Source organism: Manis pentadactyla, chromosome 5 (assembly GCF_030020395.1).
Source record: "Manis pentadactyla isolate mManPen7 chromosome 5, mManPen7.hap1, whole genome shotgun sequence".
Taxonomy (NCBI): Eukaryota; Metazoa; Chordata; class Mammalia; order Pholidota; family Manidae; genus Manis; species Manis pentadactyla.
In genome coordinates this window covers 107,666,258-107,683,607 of record NC_080023.1, presented here as the reverse complement: position 1 = coordinate 107,683,607, position 17,350 = coordinate 107,666,258, and positions in this window count along the sequence as shown.

Genomic DNA, 17,350 nt, shown 5'->3' with positions numbered 1-17,350 from the left:
AAAGGATTTTTAATGGGACAGCTAGCACACTCATGATAAATTAAGCATAGAGACTACTGCTTGTTTAGTCTAATATCCTAAATGGCAAAGTGTTCTACACATAGTGAAGATCAATGACTACATTCTGAATAAATGTTTTTCCTAGTAATCATGACAGGTATTTTGAAATAAATTACTATAATTAAGAATTTGGTTCTCTACTCTATTAGTTTCCTAGTGTTTTTGTAAAAAATTTCTAAAACTTGGATAGCTTGAAACAACAGAAGTTTAATTTTCATTGTTCTAGAGAATAGGAATTAAGATGTGGGCAGGGCCATGCTCCATCGTAAGCCTCCAGGTAAGGATCCTTCTTAGCTTCGTCCAGGTTCTGGAAGCCTCAGGCATTCCCTGGCTCTCAGGTGTCTGCAGCTGATTGACTCTCAGGCCCTGTAGTCATGTGATGGTCTCTCTCCTTTGTCTGTCTCTCTTTTTGGTATAAGAACACCAGTCATATTGGATTAAGGTCCCATCTTACTCCAATATGTCTTCGTCTTAACTAATTACATTTGCAGCAACTCTATTTCCACATTCTGAAGTATTAGGTGTTAGGACTCTTAACATATTTTTGAGGAGGACACAATTCAACCCATAATAGCCAGTAACATTAAAAGCCTTATAATAATAAAAGGAAATTCCTAACATATCCTTATACATGTTTCTAAGATAGTACACTACAACTGTGTCTGAGTCCAAGTGTTCCTCAGTCTAACATCTAAGCATATCTACAAGTTCATTTCTTACATGACCTTGGTTTATTCATCAGCCACACAGGCCCACAGAAAAAGACTGGCAGAATCTAGTAGAGGGATCATGCTTTCATTCATTCAGAAATTTAAATTGGGAAATAATTTAGGATTCAGGATATATGAGGAAGTAGTTTCAATCCATTTTTCTGAATATTTCTGGATTTAATAGACCATCATTCTACCCAACTGCTAATGTAGGAAATTCAAATGGCATAAAGGGCTCTCTAACTGAAGTCCACTGTACCTTTGATAGGCAGACTTTAGGGAGTCTGTGCACTTCTTGAAACTGTATCAAACATGTTTGTGTGTGTACATAAATACGTTCTCCTGGGAAAGCATTCCTAGCCTTCCTCAGAGTTGAGTGGTCCATCACTCTCCCAAAAAGGAGAACCACTGATCTAGAATAGAGAAAGATGGCTCCAGGTAAAATAATGCATATCGGCAAGGACATCTTTCCATATTTTCCTCTCAATTTTCTATCTTTCACTCAATTTTCTATCCTCTCAATTTTCTATCTTTAACTCTTTCTCTTAGAAGGGCTTATATTTCAAACATTTAATTTCAGTGCACAACTGAAGCCTATTGTTTATTTTATTCTAAGCTTTACAGCTTTGTAACCACTTTTCCCTTTTTACATCATATCTGTCCCATTACTCATTTCCGCATAGCCATAACTCTGCTTTGCAAATAATGGTTAGATTTCTAATAATCAAATCTATATTGAAATTTAATGATTGACACTGAGTCAGTATGTTTCATTCATCATATGAAATGAGTCAAATATTTGGTTGGGCTTATTATGTTCCATCTAGGCCTTGTACCAGCAAATAGAGATTAAAGAAAGATCTTTTAGAAAACCTGTCTTTTCCTCCCATAGAGTTCACAATGTGTCCAGTATTTAAAAAATATACAGCACTTAATGGAAATATGAATCACCCAGCAATCATGGTTAAAATGAAGACTCTGCAGTAGTTGGAGAGGGGAATTCTGAGATTTTGGTTGTCTGATAAGTTACCAGCTTATGTGTGTACTGTTGGTCTGCAGACAATAATTTCATATAGCAAGTTTTCAGTGCAGTCTTTCTCAGCCAGATCTAGAAGAGAAGTAGATCTTAATGCCCTAATCATCCATTTTATGTAATAAATTCACTTCAGTACCTCTAGAATAGTACTAGTTATGTACCTGCCTTGAGAGAATTGAGCGAAGAGGCTTTAAATAATTTTCTGTCTTCTGCGTTCAAGTGGAAACTTGTATCAGTTAAGACTGAATTCAGATTTAAGCAACCAAAAGTCTCTTCAGTGACTTAGATAAATAGGGGTGGTTGATCTCAGACAGCCAGAAGTCAGGGCTCAGTAGTCCAGTGCTCTGGGGAACTTTTTGGTTTTTTTATCTTCAGTTATTCTCAGAATATACAGTTAAGTCCTCACAGATGTTTCAAGGTTATGAGGCAGCTGCTGCTTCAGTGGAAGCAGGAAGAAGTGGCAAGAGAAAACACAAAGGATAGTGCCCTTTATAAGTGCCCCTTTTTAAAACTATCTTAGCAGGTGAGCCAGGAACTTTACTCCTAAGTGGAAGTGAGTGTGGGAACATGTTTATCCGAACTCTAGGCTCTAGAGCTTCTACACTAGCAAAAGACAAGAAACAGGTTGCAAATGGTTTGGCGAGAGTCAGTCCACACTGTCTGCCACACTAATGGAATTGAAATGTCATAAGCAAAATGAAAATTACCCATGCTAAAATTTGCAACAATAATGTGGAGCCAAAATTTTCTGACAAGCTTTCAGGAACTTCAGGGTTACTGCATCACACACTGCCTGTCCTGATTACACATAGATTTGGTGGTGCCTGAACCATCTGCCCAGTGAGAAATGCACTTAGTTACCCTCTTAGATTCCCTAAGTAATTCCCTCAGTTTTACAAATGCCTTTGTAATTAGAAAATAATACTTAATGCACATATAAATATACATCTCATTATTTATCTATAAAATGCCAAACATTTACTTAAGAATGTGAAGTTGTAAACAATCTTAATTAATATCTTTAGCTATAGACAAAAAAAAACATTTGGAATAGACTATTTAAATACAGCTTTCCTTTTCAACTTTACAATCAATTTCTTATATTTACAGTTAATTATCTTTCTGACCTAAAAAACTCCTTAAAAAGATGTAATAGAAAATAGAGAATTAATATCACTGTATCATCTACCATTCTCAGGTGCTTTACATATTTAATATCACTAACCCTCTCACTGAAGAACTGAGGTCATCACATTTTTCCATTTTCCTAATAAGAAAGCTGCAGGTTGGAGAAGTTAAATAACTGCTGAAGATCACACAGCTAAAAAATGTCAGAGCTAAATTTGAAGCCAAATGTGTTTAAAGTTTCCAATTCTTCTATCTCTTAGAAGGCATGTGTAAAATTTACTATCTTACTCTGCTCATTAATTACCTTAATTAAATTACCATAATAGTATGTGTGTGAAAACAGTAAGTATTCATTTTTGTATCCCCTTACTTTTTTATTTAGACCTGAATTTTACAATTAAAAATGAATCAAATGAGTTTCACATATTTGTAAAAAGAAATGCAAATATTTTATTTTAACACTGTAATATTAGTATAAAAATTAAAGAGAGGAGAAAGAAAAAAGTAGAGGCATTAGGTAAGTGTGGAAAGATGTGGGTGACATGTGAAGAAGAAAAGTCAAATGAATAAATAATTGTTATTAATTAAATGAAAATGAATGTATGATATATAATAAAATGGCATTTTACTTATAAAGTAGCTACAATACTAGAACTCAGTAAAAATTAGCCATCATCAGTCCATGTATTTTAGATAGATAGTAAATAAAATAAAATATTTAAATTCACATTTAAAAATATGTTTATGGCTTCAGATACCATATACAGAGGAAATAATAATAATTCTGATTATACAGAAGATTTAAACTTTCTATTTTTTAAGAATTTATCTCTATAATATAAATTGACCTAAAAATTTAGAAAAAATATTTTTAAAAGAAACTAGATAATTTTTTATTTTCTAACACAAGGAATTATCAGGTACCTATGTTGCAGTTCCACGGCCAGGTGCTAAGGGTGTACTGAAAAATACAAGACCCTGGTCCTGCCCTAAAAATGCACTCTAGTAGGGTGAGAGATGAGAAAACAATTCAAGCAGAGTGTGATGAATCCATGAAATACTAGGGGGGCAAACTGGAAAACAGAGCTATTTAACTCACTTTCAAAAGCCTAAAAACGAGTAACTCATTTTTTAAAGTCCACTCACTCCAAATGAATAAAATATAAGGCTTGAATTTCTAAGTTAGGTAAAATCATCTTCTGAAATCAATCCACATCAAAAAAAAAAACCCAAAAACCACATTGAAAGAGTCCAGACACTGGGGCTACCTCCAAATGAATTAAAAAGATATTGCATTAAAAAATATTTTGGTAATTAAAGAGAAAGGATCAACGTTTTTATGATTTCAAAGCATTTCAACTTGTAGAAAAGCAATTCATTTTTGAGCAGGAAGTGTGGCATCCAGAGTCAAAGCAGTGAGGAGTGTCCTGATTGCCTCTGGGAGTTGGCCGGAAGCTCCCGGGCTGTGGATACAGATAGCTCAGAGGAAAACCTAGCACAGGGGAGAAATACTGTAAACACAAGGGTCACGAAAGCAAGGTGGGGCGCTGGGCTCCCTGGTGGACGCGGGCTGGAACAGAGGCTGTATTCCCATACACTGCAGGGCACAAAGCGCCTCCCTCACTGAAGTAGCGACCTTGGCGGGAAGCACAGATGATGCCATTATGTTCTTGTTTCTCTCTCTGTCAGGAACAGATTTTATGACCAAACTTCAGACAGAAGATACTGTAAGAAGAGAAATTATGGGGCACAGAATTTTAGAAAAACAAGAAAGATTGCCTTGAGCCTGGTTCACCTTGTAGCCTTTTCCTGCAGATCTGGTTTTGAGGTTAATGATGTTTATTCTGGGTTTTGGGGATTGGAACTTAAGATGTGAATTTTGACATCAATATTTAAAGAACTAGGTTGAAGTTTTCAATTTTTTTTTCACTCAAAACTGAGTTACCAGAGTTGGATGCTTCCTGAAGCTAATACAGCAGAAACTTCAGGGTCTATCTCCTGAATTGACCCTTACCAGGCCCTGCACCAGATTGGACATTTGTAATTTTGATTCCTTTTCAAATTGCATAAAGAATATGACTTATAAGGAAATTTCTATAAAGAAGGCAGATGACTACTTGGCTTACTACATTGTTCTTCAGAGATTTAGTAGGTGGGACATTTTCTGGCCAGAAACATGGAGGCCAAATTTGTACACTCAACTTAAAGAAGGCATAACATTTCAACTAAATGTCTAAAGGATGCAGAAGGATAGTTTAATTTATTTTATACATTAAGAAAATCAACCAATGATTCTGGAATGCTTCAAACTGAAATTCAACAGTTTTTGAATAATCACATCAGTTGCTCAGACATATGAGGAAAACTGTGGTTGCTCTTTGTCAGCCTCTCACGTTTTGGTGCTGATAACCTGGACAGATTTAAGTTAGTGGACAAGCAAACACAATGTGAAATAGATGCTTTCATAAATCAGGATTGGATAACAGCTTTGCTTTCATCCTTATGCTAACTTCTATTTTTATCAAGCTGAATATTAGATCTCATTTGGTTAGGTAATCAAATATGATGCTTTGGGTGGCAGGTAATAGGACAGCCAAGGGAAAGTGGCATAAATTAGCAAGGCCTTTGTGATCTCACACTGACGGTGCCAGACAGGGCCGGACAGCTCAGTGATGGAGGCCTGGCCCACTGACACCATCATCATTTCTTCATCTGAAGCTGCTGCCATCCTCAGTCTGTCAGCATCACCACTGCTTATGGTTTCAGTATATATGACAGTCCCCTCAGGGGCAGGCAGACATGTTCTCTCCAGTGAGCAAGAAAGAGATGATCCCTGTGCTGGGTCTGCGTTCTTGCTACTAAGGAGAGCTTCTCCAGAGGCCTGCCTCCACTCAGGCCCCAGCTAGTCAGCATTGGCCCCATGTTGTGCCCTAGCTGCAAGCTTTCCCATGCGCTGTGCCTGCCATTTTCAGCATCTAAACTAGGATCTGGGCTCTGCCGGGAGAGGTGAACGGCACTCGGGGATTTGGGATGTAGAGTGAACAACCCAACCCAAATCTGCCACACTTACCCTTTATGAGGAGGGAAAATTAATTATCCATTTGCTGAATTTCAGTTGAATGGGGTGAGACCTTCACATCTTCTCACCCTTTGGTTGTATCCTTGGTTTATAAGCATGTCTGTATTTTCACCATCTGTAAGTTGTATTTTTTGGTCTTACCCTCTAGCAACTTCACTGGCCACAAATCTTCCACCAGAGTCTGTAAAACTTCATACATTTTTTGTTGATGAAAGTTCCTCTGAGCTGCAGATTTTGGCCAAGCTGTAACAAATTCACTAACCTCTGGAGATTTTATATTTCACTAAGATCAAGAGAGTGGGCCTCTGGGCTAAACAGCACAGAATGTCAACCATTCTACACACAAGTGCTTGGGCACACACCAGAGCAATTGGTGGTTCCTGTCTCTTGTCGGAACTCTGAGCTGCTTCCTTAGAAGAGGTCACAGGAGGCCAGAGGATGTTCCTTAAGGACTTTCCTGATCGCCAAGGACTTACTGGGAGATAGCAGACTCGCTCAGGCTCCAGGTTTGGTGTTAGCTGGTATCTCTAACCCATGTGTGTTCATAATGTCCGGGCACTGCTCCTGCACCTAAAGGGGACTATCTAGCTCCATTCCTTCCTTCCTCCAGGAAGCTTTCTGTCAATAAAGCGGCCCTCACTTAGCCGGTCTGAGATCATACAATACTTCTGTCAATATTAGTCATTCAGTACTTAATACTAGAGTGTTCTACAATACACTTTTGCCTTACGTTCAAGTACTTTCTGTACCTTTTCCTCAACTACAAAATAACTTTCAGACCAAGAACCACATTTTACCATTTCTCAAGTCACTTACCATTCATATACTGATGTAGTATATCATATATTTTTTGAGTACATGAATGTAGATTGTGGTAAAAGGAAAGTCAATTTATTATAATGTAAAGAATAACAATGTCATGTGACAAAACATCTAAGGGAAACTTCAAAAACAATACTGAAATAATAAGTTGCTATATATTTATACAGGTTCTGTGCTAGGCAGAGACACAGTGGTGAGCAAAAGTCAGCAGGGTCCCTGCTTATGAGGAGGTCCCTGCTATGAGAGAAAGGAGCAAGAGCCATGTGATATACAGGAGGAGTTGACTGATCTGTAGGGAGGAATGACTTCCCTCAGAAAATATGATTTGACCTGACACCTGCATTATGAGTAGGAGATAATTAGGGACAGATAATGTGTTCACATGCAAATGTAAAGCTGTAGCTGGAGTAGAAAGCAAGGTGGATAATGATAGAGAACGAAGCTGGGGAAAAGATAAGCCAGAGAGAGCTACAGTCCTTTCCAGAGAAACAGCATGGAACTGCCCAACCGGAGACTACATTTTCCAACATTCTTTGCATAAAGTTTGGCCACATGATGCATTTCTCTCCAATGGGATGAAAACAGGTGATGTCACTACACTCTAGACAGAATTTTAAGTCAGTGTGTGTTTCTTCCATATTCTCACTTCCCATTCTGGAGGCTCCAATGGTGAGAGCAGGGTGCCTCTGGAAGTTGTGTGATAAAAATGGCTGCACCTCCCTCGATCAGGGACCCTGAATGACTGCTTGCCGAAGATCCTCTGCCAACTTGGAGGCCCTATCCTGGACTGTCACACTGGGGACAAATAACCTTCAGCTCGAAGTCACTGCATGTTGGAGGGATCTTTGCTAATCTTTCTTTCTTTCTTTCTTTCTTTCTTTCTTTCTTTCTTTCTTTCTTTCTTTCTTTCTTTCTTTCTTTCTTTCTTTCTTTCTTTCTTTCTTTCTTTCTTTCTTTCTTTCTTTCTTTCTTTCTTTCTTTCTTTCTTTCTTTCTTTCTTTCTTTCTTTCTTTCTTTCTTTCTTTCTTTCTTTCTTTCTTTCTTTCTTTCTTTCTTTCTTTCTTTCTTTCTTTCTTTCTTTCTTTCTTTCTTTCTTTCTTTCTTTCTTTCTTTCTTTCTTTCTTTCTTTCTTTCTTTCTTTCTTTCTTTCTTTCTTTCTTTCTTTTCTTTTCTTTTTCTTTCTTTTCTTATTGAAGGGTAGTTGACACACAGTATTACATTACATTAGTTTCAGGTGTACAACACAGTGATTCAACATTTATATACATGATAATTCTAGGTACCTCTTTGCTAATATTTCTTATCCTGACTAATGCTAGGTCTTTACACGACAAGTAATGAGAAATCATTTAAAGATTTTTAAACAGAGTACTATATCATCAAATCAATACTTTGAAAAGATTTCTCTGTTTGCAAAGTAGAGAATACATTAAGAATGAGAGAGAAAAGCTATTGCAGAAGTCCAAGTGAGAAGAGTTTGAGGCAATGGAAACAGAGAAGTGGATGGATTCAGGAGATCTAAAGTGATGTTGAAAGGATTCGGTAATGCACTGCATATGGAAAATTTAAAGAGAAATATCTACACAGAATGCTACTTTTCTGGCTTTGGGCACCAAAGTTCAGAGAAGAAACATAGAGAAAAGTCCTGAGTTCACATGTGCACACATGCATAAATAGATGCCCTCATTATGTGCAAAGGGAAAACTCTTATTCCACAAAAATGGAAAGGGAGTTGTGTTGCCTTAGGAAGCTACCCCTCTGAAGCAGTGTGCAAGTGGTCAAGGTACTGAAGCTCCCTTTACCAACTAGCTGGGTCACCTAGGCTCATTGTTTAACTTATGGTGCCTCAATTTTTATCTGCAAAATGAGGAAATACTAGTGCCTGCTGCTTAGGTGTGTAATGAGTAGGAAATGCATAAACACATATAAAGCACGCAGAAGGTCCTTAAGCCCTGGTAAGAACTCACTTGTTGCTATTATGCAGACAGTCACATACTCTTCCACATTACCCAGGGTTGTAAATGCATGAGCATAGTGTGTGCTCTTTAGGTGGCAAAACATATTCAGCTAAGGTTCTGTTAAGTTTAGAGTCAGAAACACACACTGACTCCTCTATACACATGTTAATTTTGTGGGCCTGGCTTGGTCACTGAATTCCATAGGCAAAGCTTCACACTAATGCTCGAATTATTTTCTACTCTTCATTTTTGGCACGTTTGTTTTCAGCCCTGATGTTTTGATACACTCAAACTCTTGACCACTTCTTGCAGGGCTCCACATTTAGCCCCCATTATAACAGATAACAGTCTTCCATAGTCGACCAGGTCTTAACCTATTAACATTAATTCCAAACTCAGCATCCCCCCCTACAAATACTTTCTTTACGTAATATCTTCATCTTTCAACTTGGCTTACTTTCATAAATCTTTAATTCTTTTAGCTAATTTCTTCTTCAATGAATTCATAACTGCTCTAATTTTCTTGCAAGCAGCTGTATACTTACTATAAACCTCTTTCCCTATCATTCCTGCCAATATCCTTCCCATTTTATTTCTGTCTGATGCACATAGAATTAGTCTAGCCTTATATTCCTTTCAGCATGATCAGGAGAGGTGTGTGTGTGTTGGTTGGGGAATGGGAAGATCTAAGGTTAAAAGAAGAGATAATTTAAAAGCCATGCACACAATTAGGGAAGAAACCTCTTCAATAAAGTTACGTGTCTGAATACAAATATTTCCAATGCTCCTTGGGCAACATTGTAATATAATGTTTTAGGACTACTTAGTGGAGACCCTTTTGAGGTACCAGCTATGTTATCCACAAAGCAATTCTCTACTTCTTCCTAGGGAAAAAAATTATCTTTTTGCCAAGATGCTGCATTCTAATGCAGATTCCACTTTTTTGATATGGGTCACTTTAGAATGTTATCTGATTTCGTCCCAAAATATTACCCTTCATTCTCATTTGTTGCCTGCTCATTTTAAATTCATATAAAGCTTTAAAGAAAAAAATCATATAATTTTTAAGTATATACAATTGAGCTATCATAAAATTTCAGGGAGTTCCAAAAGAAGACAAATGAAGCAGAACAGAATCCTCAATAATATCAGAATTATATCACGTTTATAGAAAACCAATATGGGCTGATGAAAAAATTAATTTTTTATTTTACTTCACAGCAATAATCCAATGGCAGCTTTCTTTTTTGGAAGGAGAGAACTGACAAAACTCAAGCACTGACAAATTCCCTCCCTCCCTCACACCCTCTATTCACATAAATTCATTCATTCTTATTGTTAAATATTTTTGACCACTTTGTTATGCATAACAGGGTTAGAAAGATGTCAGGTATTTCCCTATTTTGAGGACTTTAAATTTTACACACCAACACATACACATATATATTTAAAGACCCAATTACATATCAAAACTCTGTACAAATCAGCGTACTAAGACAAATATTATTCTCCCCATTTTCTGGAGGAAGAAACTGATCCTCAGAGAAATTAAGTAATTTATAAAACCTCACCCAATTACTACTTATGTAACAGAGCCAAGATTGAAATATAGCCATCTCCTACTAATTCTGGAATATGTGCTTTGAACCACTATACATTAATTTCTACTTAGAATGGTTTTATCAAAATAAAAGAAAAATCTAGAGAAATTCACACCAGATATAAAAATGAAGACTCTTTATACAATTCATAAATTGATTTTTCAATCATGTTTTGTCTTTTTTTTTTTTTCCTCAAGGTAGCTGTGCTTAAAGGCATATTTTTTTCTGGAAGGTGATTTTAATTCATTTAATGATATATTTTATAATGAGACTTAGAATTTTTTTCCTTTGTGCCTTTTAAACTGCTCTCATTCTTCAGATTCCATTTCAAAACTCATCTGCTCTGTAAAACTTTCACCGACCCTTTTCCCAGGCTGTCTGAATCCTCTCTCTCCTTCACAACTGACCCTTCCTAGCATGAAGTACACCTGAGAGTCATAGCACCAGATCACACTGGGTTGTATTTGTGTCTGTGTGCATGTGCCTGTCTTTCTAGACTGCATATGAGCCCAACAGGATGAGTCATACTAGAGTTCCCTTCTCTCATAGCACCTGAGACATTGCTTTCCACACAGTTAGTCCTACGTGAACGTGGGACCCTGTTGGTGTTTGAAAAAATCAGTGATCTCAATCCAGCTAGACCCAGGTATGCAGGTTCCTGGCTATGCTAATAAACCAAACTCATAGATGCAGGGAGAAGGATTTTTTTTGGTATTCTCTGCCTCTACTTCCCTTGACATAAAAATGAACATTAAGAAAACATCATCTAATGTTTCCATATACTCCTGAGTGTGGGTGTTGAGCTAGTGACTAGAAGGATGTATGTGTCTAGAGTAATGCTTTGTAAATCATTTAATAAAGGAATGTAAGCATAAACAAAGGACTTAAATAAACTAGGAAAAGCTGACTGTGGGTATAGAAAACTAGTGCAGGTTCATGCAAGTTATTGTTAGACAACTTGCTACTTAATGCTGAAAGGGTCAATGTCCTTATTTTTAACATTTTAAGGTGCCATATCATAAGGTTCCATGTCACATTCTGCACACTTAGACTGTCTGGGTTGGAATCAGGTTCTTCACCATTTACTAGCTTAAACATTTACTTCAGTTTTCCATATTATACCCACTCATAGTGGTGTTATGAGAATTAAATAAAAATTATGCTAAATCACTTGCTCAGTGCCTAACATATAGTAAGCTCCTCAAAAATGTTAGCAAATATTCTTAGAATCAAAATTCAAGGTTCCACATTTACTCATGCAGGTTACTCAGTATGGTTACTGGCGAACTATATGAAAACAGGACCTAGAAAAACCTCATGAAGCTATTCAAAAACCCACATCACAGAAGATAGTCAAAATGGTAGAAATCTTGGCAAGTAACACTTCCCCTTTCCTCAGTGCTACTGCAGCTCCGTGTTCTTTTAAGTTTTGTTGTAAATTTGCAGTACATGAGGCTTAAAACTTTCACACTGGCTTGATTATAGTGCCTCTTTAGGTTAGAAAATAACCAGATGAATATTTAAGGATTGGGAGAGATGTCATAGAGAACCATGTCTGTGAGGAATATATCAAATGCCATTCTCAAGGGACCATTGTTCATTCATTTATTCAAATGAGCATTTTGCAAAAAGCAGACTGTCAGTGAAGCAAGATAAAGAAGTGATTGTACATGGGAACAATTTCCAAAGTTTCTGAAAGGAAGTAAACACGAAACCCTTCCATGAAGGACTAGCAGCATGCTTGGCTTTACTGCAAGGCAGACATCCATCTATCTGCTTGTCTTAAGAAATCTTGGCTCCACATTGCAGAGTGAAGTTAGGGAGGAAATATTCTGAGACAAGAGCTCTATATCCAAGCTACTAGAGCAGCTCTTTGCCGGTCAATAGGTGGTCTTGAAATAAAGCCCCTATACATCATAATCAGAAAAGACAGAAAACATTGTTGATTGAACCTGTAAGTAGATAGGTCAAGGAAAAAAAAAAAACATAGATGCAAAAAAAAAAAAAAAGACAACAACCATGAGAAAGGAAGGAGATAATAGAAAACAAGAGCAATTCCTCCATGATGTAAATTAAGTATTTGACTGCACATTTTCTGTGAAATTAGAGAAACTATTTCCTCTTTGAAATAAACGCTGGAAGAGAAGATATACAGATTCCAAGACAAGCTGATAATATGTAGAAGAAGAAAATAAATATTGGATGGCAGATCCTATTAGAAAAAATAAGGATGCCCAGTAGAGATGGCAAAAGTGGTGACACTCAGGTGGTTATGACTGGCTCTCCCAGTGAAAGGTGATCTGGACAAAAGAAGAAAGAATCGGACAGTCTATAAGGCAGCTGACCAGCTGTGAGCCATACCAGCCATCTTTCAAAATTAATTGTTAAACTTCTAATTGGGTTAATGTCCCATGTTAATAGTCAGTAGTAAGAAGTAGTTAAATCATCTTCACATGAAGCAATCCCTGACTAATACAGCTGTTTTGCTGAAAGAGATCCTAGAACTAAAAAAAATAAAACTGAAACAAAACAGAGTGTTATACATTGATCTTGTTAATGTTTTATTATTTTAGTTTTTATCTTCCAAGCCTAATCCCATAGTGGCTGGACCTAAATGTCCAAACCCAGCATAACATCTCAGATTCAGGCAGGAAGTGCACATGTGTATTAGATTTGATGAGATTTTGGGTTACTGTCTCCCATGGATAAAAATGGCCCCGAGTACACAGTCAGGAAAGGGCTGCTCCCTCTATGTCAGAGTAAAGCTGTAATTAGAAGTATTTACTGCAGGGTCCTTGTTCCCTGTTCTCTGTACAGAGAAAACACAACTATTGTGAAGTATTCGGAAGTATTCGTATTTCTTAGAAAAAAGCAAGACTGGAGGTTTCTCCTACTTCAATAGGAAAGATAATAAGCCAAAGACAGTGAACAGCAGAAATTCAAATGAGTGGGAAAGTTAAGAGATACAGTAAGAGGATGTTAAGTTAAGGGGAAATATTTGTCATGTTTATTTTTTAACAACTGAGATAGCATTTTAAAAGAATGAAACATTTCCAGTTATTTAAATATCTTTGTTCCACAACCTCCTGCACCATAGGGGTTATAAACTCTAGTCCCTTTCAAGTTCAATTCTTTTGATCACTTGACTTCTCTTTTATTAGTTGTGTCTTTGAGAAGAGACTAGATAATTTTGCAATTGTGCCATGACATCTAGGTGACATGCTTACATTGAGATCTACACATGCAGCAGGCTGGCCATTGGAAGTTAGGAAACCAGGTGCCAAATGTCTGGTATTTGCCTATTGAATAAATATGTTCATACTGTAAGATTTAATACCAGTAACCTCAGACTGTGAAATTCAAACAAGGGCATCAAAAAAATCTGGATTTTAAAGCTCTGACCTTGGGTGAATAAGCTTGAATGTAGGTGAGGATGGCATTTTAAAAATGCACTCATTTTTACAATCCCAAGGAGTCTTCTTAACTTTTTGAGCATTCCAGGGTTATAGAATAGATCCCATGTGAAAAGGAGGCCATGACTTTGGCTTGTATGTCTCTAAGCCAAGTTTCACAAAGGTCCCTCATTAACTCACTGCTCTAATACTCATAACCTCTCCCTGGAGATTTTTGCATTTCAGAGGAACATCAAAGACCTCAGAGTTTACTCAGTACATTTAAAAGCAAATAATTTGAACAGGACTGATAGTTCACATTCATAAGATTTGGATTTAAACTTGCAAAGCCTCTTTTCTTCCAACCAATTTAATTATTTTGTCTCTGTTTGTCCAACTGTATCTTATTATTTAAGAAAAATATTTTGAAATAAAATTACTGCATCAAAGAATGAAAATTTTACATTATGATGCATGTTGTCAAACTTTCCTCCAAAAAGATGGTCTAAAGTTACACCTCAATCAGTTTTGAATGAGTACGTTTATTCTGTTACACTCCATCCCTAAGTATTCCCAATAGTATTCCTCCTTCTATGAACTAATTGTCTGTGTTCTTTGCACATTTTTCTGTAAAGGGAGTCCATATTTTTCTTACATATTTTTACAAATACTTAATATTTATTTAAGATTATTTTTCTGTCATATAAGTGGCAAGTATTTTTTTACTTGATTGTGTTTCTAGTTTTTTATAATTATTCTTTATAGAAGGTGTAATGTTTACATAATCAAATCTAACTTTTTTTTAAGCATTGTCCTTTCTGATTTTGATTTTAACTTAAGAAATCTTCTTATCTCAGCAATGTAAAAAAAACCTTCTCCTTATTTCTTCTACAAATTTTATTTTTGAATAAGAGGTAGCATGGATTAAGAGCATTGTCTTATACAGATTTGAATTTGAATTCTGCTCTGTAATTTTAAGCTATATGAATGTAAGCATGATATTTTATTATGACTAAAATGGGGAAGAGAATTTATCTTTCTTGCTGTGATAGTGTTAAAGGAGAGAGTATCTATGAAGTACTTGGCACAGAGTATTGTGATGTGCTAGCATATTATAAGTGCTCTGTGGAGATATTTTGCTATTATTATCTATTATACTTAAAGCCATTCTTTCTAAAAGATTTTCCTTGTCAAAAGAAGAACAAATGAGGCCCAAAGTCAGCAGAAGGAGGGCCATAATAAAGATCAGGGAAGAAATAAATAAAATTGAGAAGACTAAAACAATAGAAAAAATTGATGAAACCAAGAGCTGGTTCTTTGAGAAAATAAACAAAATAGATAAACCCCTAGCCGACTTATTAAGAAAAAAGAGAATCTACACACATAAACAGAATCTCAGAAATGAGAGAGGAAAAATCACGACAGACACCACAGAAATACAAAGAATTATTAGAGAACACTATGAAAATCTACATGCCAACAAATTGGATAACCTAGAAGAAATGGACAACTTTCTAGAAAAATTCAACCTTCCAAGGTTGACACAGGAAGAAAGAGAAAATCTAAACAGACCAATTACCAGCAATGAAATTGAATCGGTAATCAAAAAACTACCCAAGAGCAAAACACCTGGACCAAATGGATTCACTGCTGAATTTTACCAGACATTTAGAGAAGGCATAATACCCATTCTCCTTAAAGTTTTCCAAAAAATAGAAGAGTAGGGAATACTTCCAAACTCATTCTATGAAGCCAGCATCACTCTAATACCAAAACCAGACAAAGACACCACAAGAAAAGAAAACAACAGACCAATATCCCTGATGAACATAGATGCAAAAATACTCAAAAAATATTAGCACACTAAATTCAAAAATACATCAAGAGTATCATACACCATGATCAAGTGGGATTCATCCCAGGGATGCAAGGATAGTACAACATTCGAAAATCCATCAACATCATCCACCACATCAACAAAAGGAAGGACAAAAACCACACGATCATTTCCATAGATGTTGAAAAAGCATTCGACAAAATTCAACATCCATTCATGATAAAACCCTCAACAAAATGGATATAGAGGGCAAGTACTTCAACATAGTGAGGCCATATACAACAAACCCACAGCCAACATTATACTTAACAGTGAGAAGCTGAAAGCTTTTCCTCTAAGATCGGAAACATGACAAGGATGCCCACTCTCCCTGCTTTTATTAAGCCTAGTACTGGAGGTCCTAACCATGGTAACCAGACAGCACAAAAAATTAAACAGCATCCAGATTGGCAAGGAAGAAGTCAAACTGTCCCTGTTTGCGGTTGACATGATACTGTATGTAAAAAACCCTAAAGAATCCACTCCAAAACTACTAGAACTAAATCTGAATTCAGCAAAATTGCAGGATACAAAATTAATACACAGATATCTGTTTCATTCCTATACCCTAATGATGAATTAGCAGAAAGAGAAATCAGGAAAACAATTCCATTCACAATCACATCAAAAAGAATAAAATACCTAGGAATAAACCTAACCAAGGAAGTGAAAGAACTATATGCTGAAAACTACAGAACACTCTTAAGAGAAATTAAAGAGGACACTAATAAATGTAAATTCATCCCATGTTCTTGGGTAGGAAGAATTAATATTGTCAAAATGGCCATCCTGCCTAAAGCAATCTACAGATTCAATGCAATCCCTATCAAAATACTGACAGCATTCTTCAACAAACTGGAACAAATAGTTCTAAAATTCATATGGAACCACAAAAGACCCTGAATAGCCAAAGCATCCCTTAGAAGTAAGAATAAAGCAAGGGGGATTATGCTTCCCAACTTCAAGCTCTACTACAAAGCCACAGTAATCAAGACAATTTGGTACGGGCACAAGAACAGACCCATAGACCAGTGGAACAGAATACAGAGTCCAGATATTAACCCAAGCATATATGGTGAATTAATATTCAAGAAAGGAGCCATGGATATACAATGGGGAAATGACAGCCTCTTCAAAAGCTGGTATTGTCAAAACTGGACAGCTACATGTAAGAGAATGAAATGGGATTACTGTCTAATTCCATACACAAAAGCAAACTGGAAATGGATCAAATACATGAATGTAAGTCATGAAACCATAAAACTCTTAGAAGAAAACAGGCAAAACTCTCTTGAATATAAACTTGAACAACTTCTAATCTCCATGGGTAAAGGAAACAAAAGCAAAAATGAACAAGTGGGACTAAACTAAAAAGCTTCTTTACAGCAAAGGACACCATCAGTAGAACAAGAAGGCATCCTACAGTGTGGGAGAATATATTTATAAATGACATATCCTATAAGGGGTTGACATCCAAAATATACAAAGAGCTCATGTACCTCAACAAACAAAAGCAAATAATCCAATTAAAAAAACAGGCAGAGACCCTAAGAATTCAGCAGCCCAGTTTGAAAAAGATATATGAACCCCTATGTTTATCACAGCACTATTTACAATAGCCAAGAAATGGAAACAACCTAAGTGTCCATCAGTAGATGAATGGATAAAAAAGGTGTGGTAAATACACA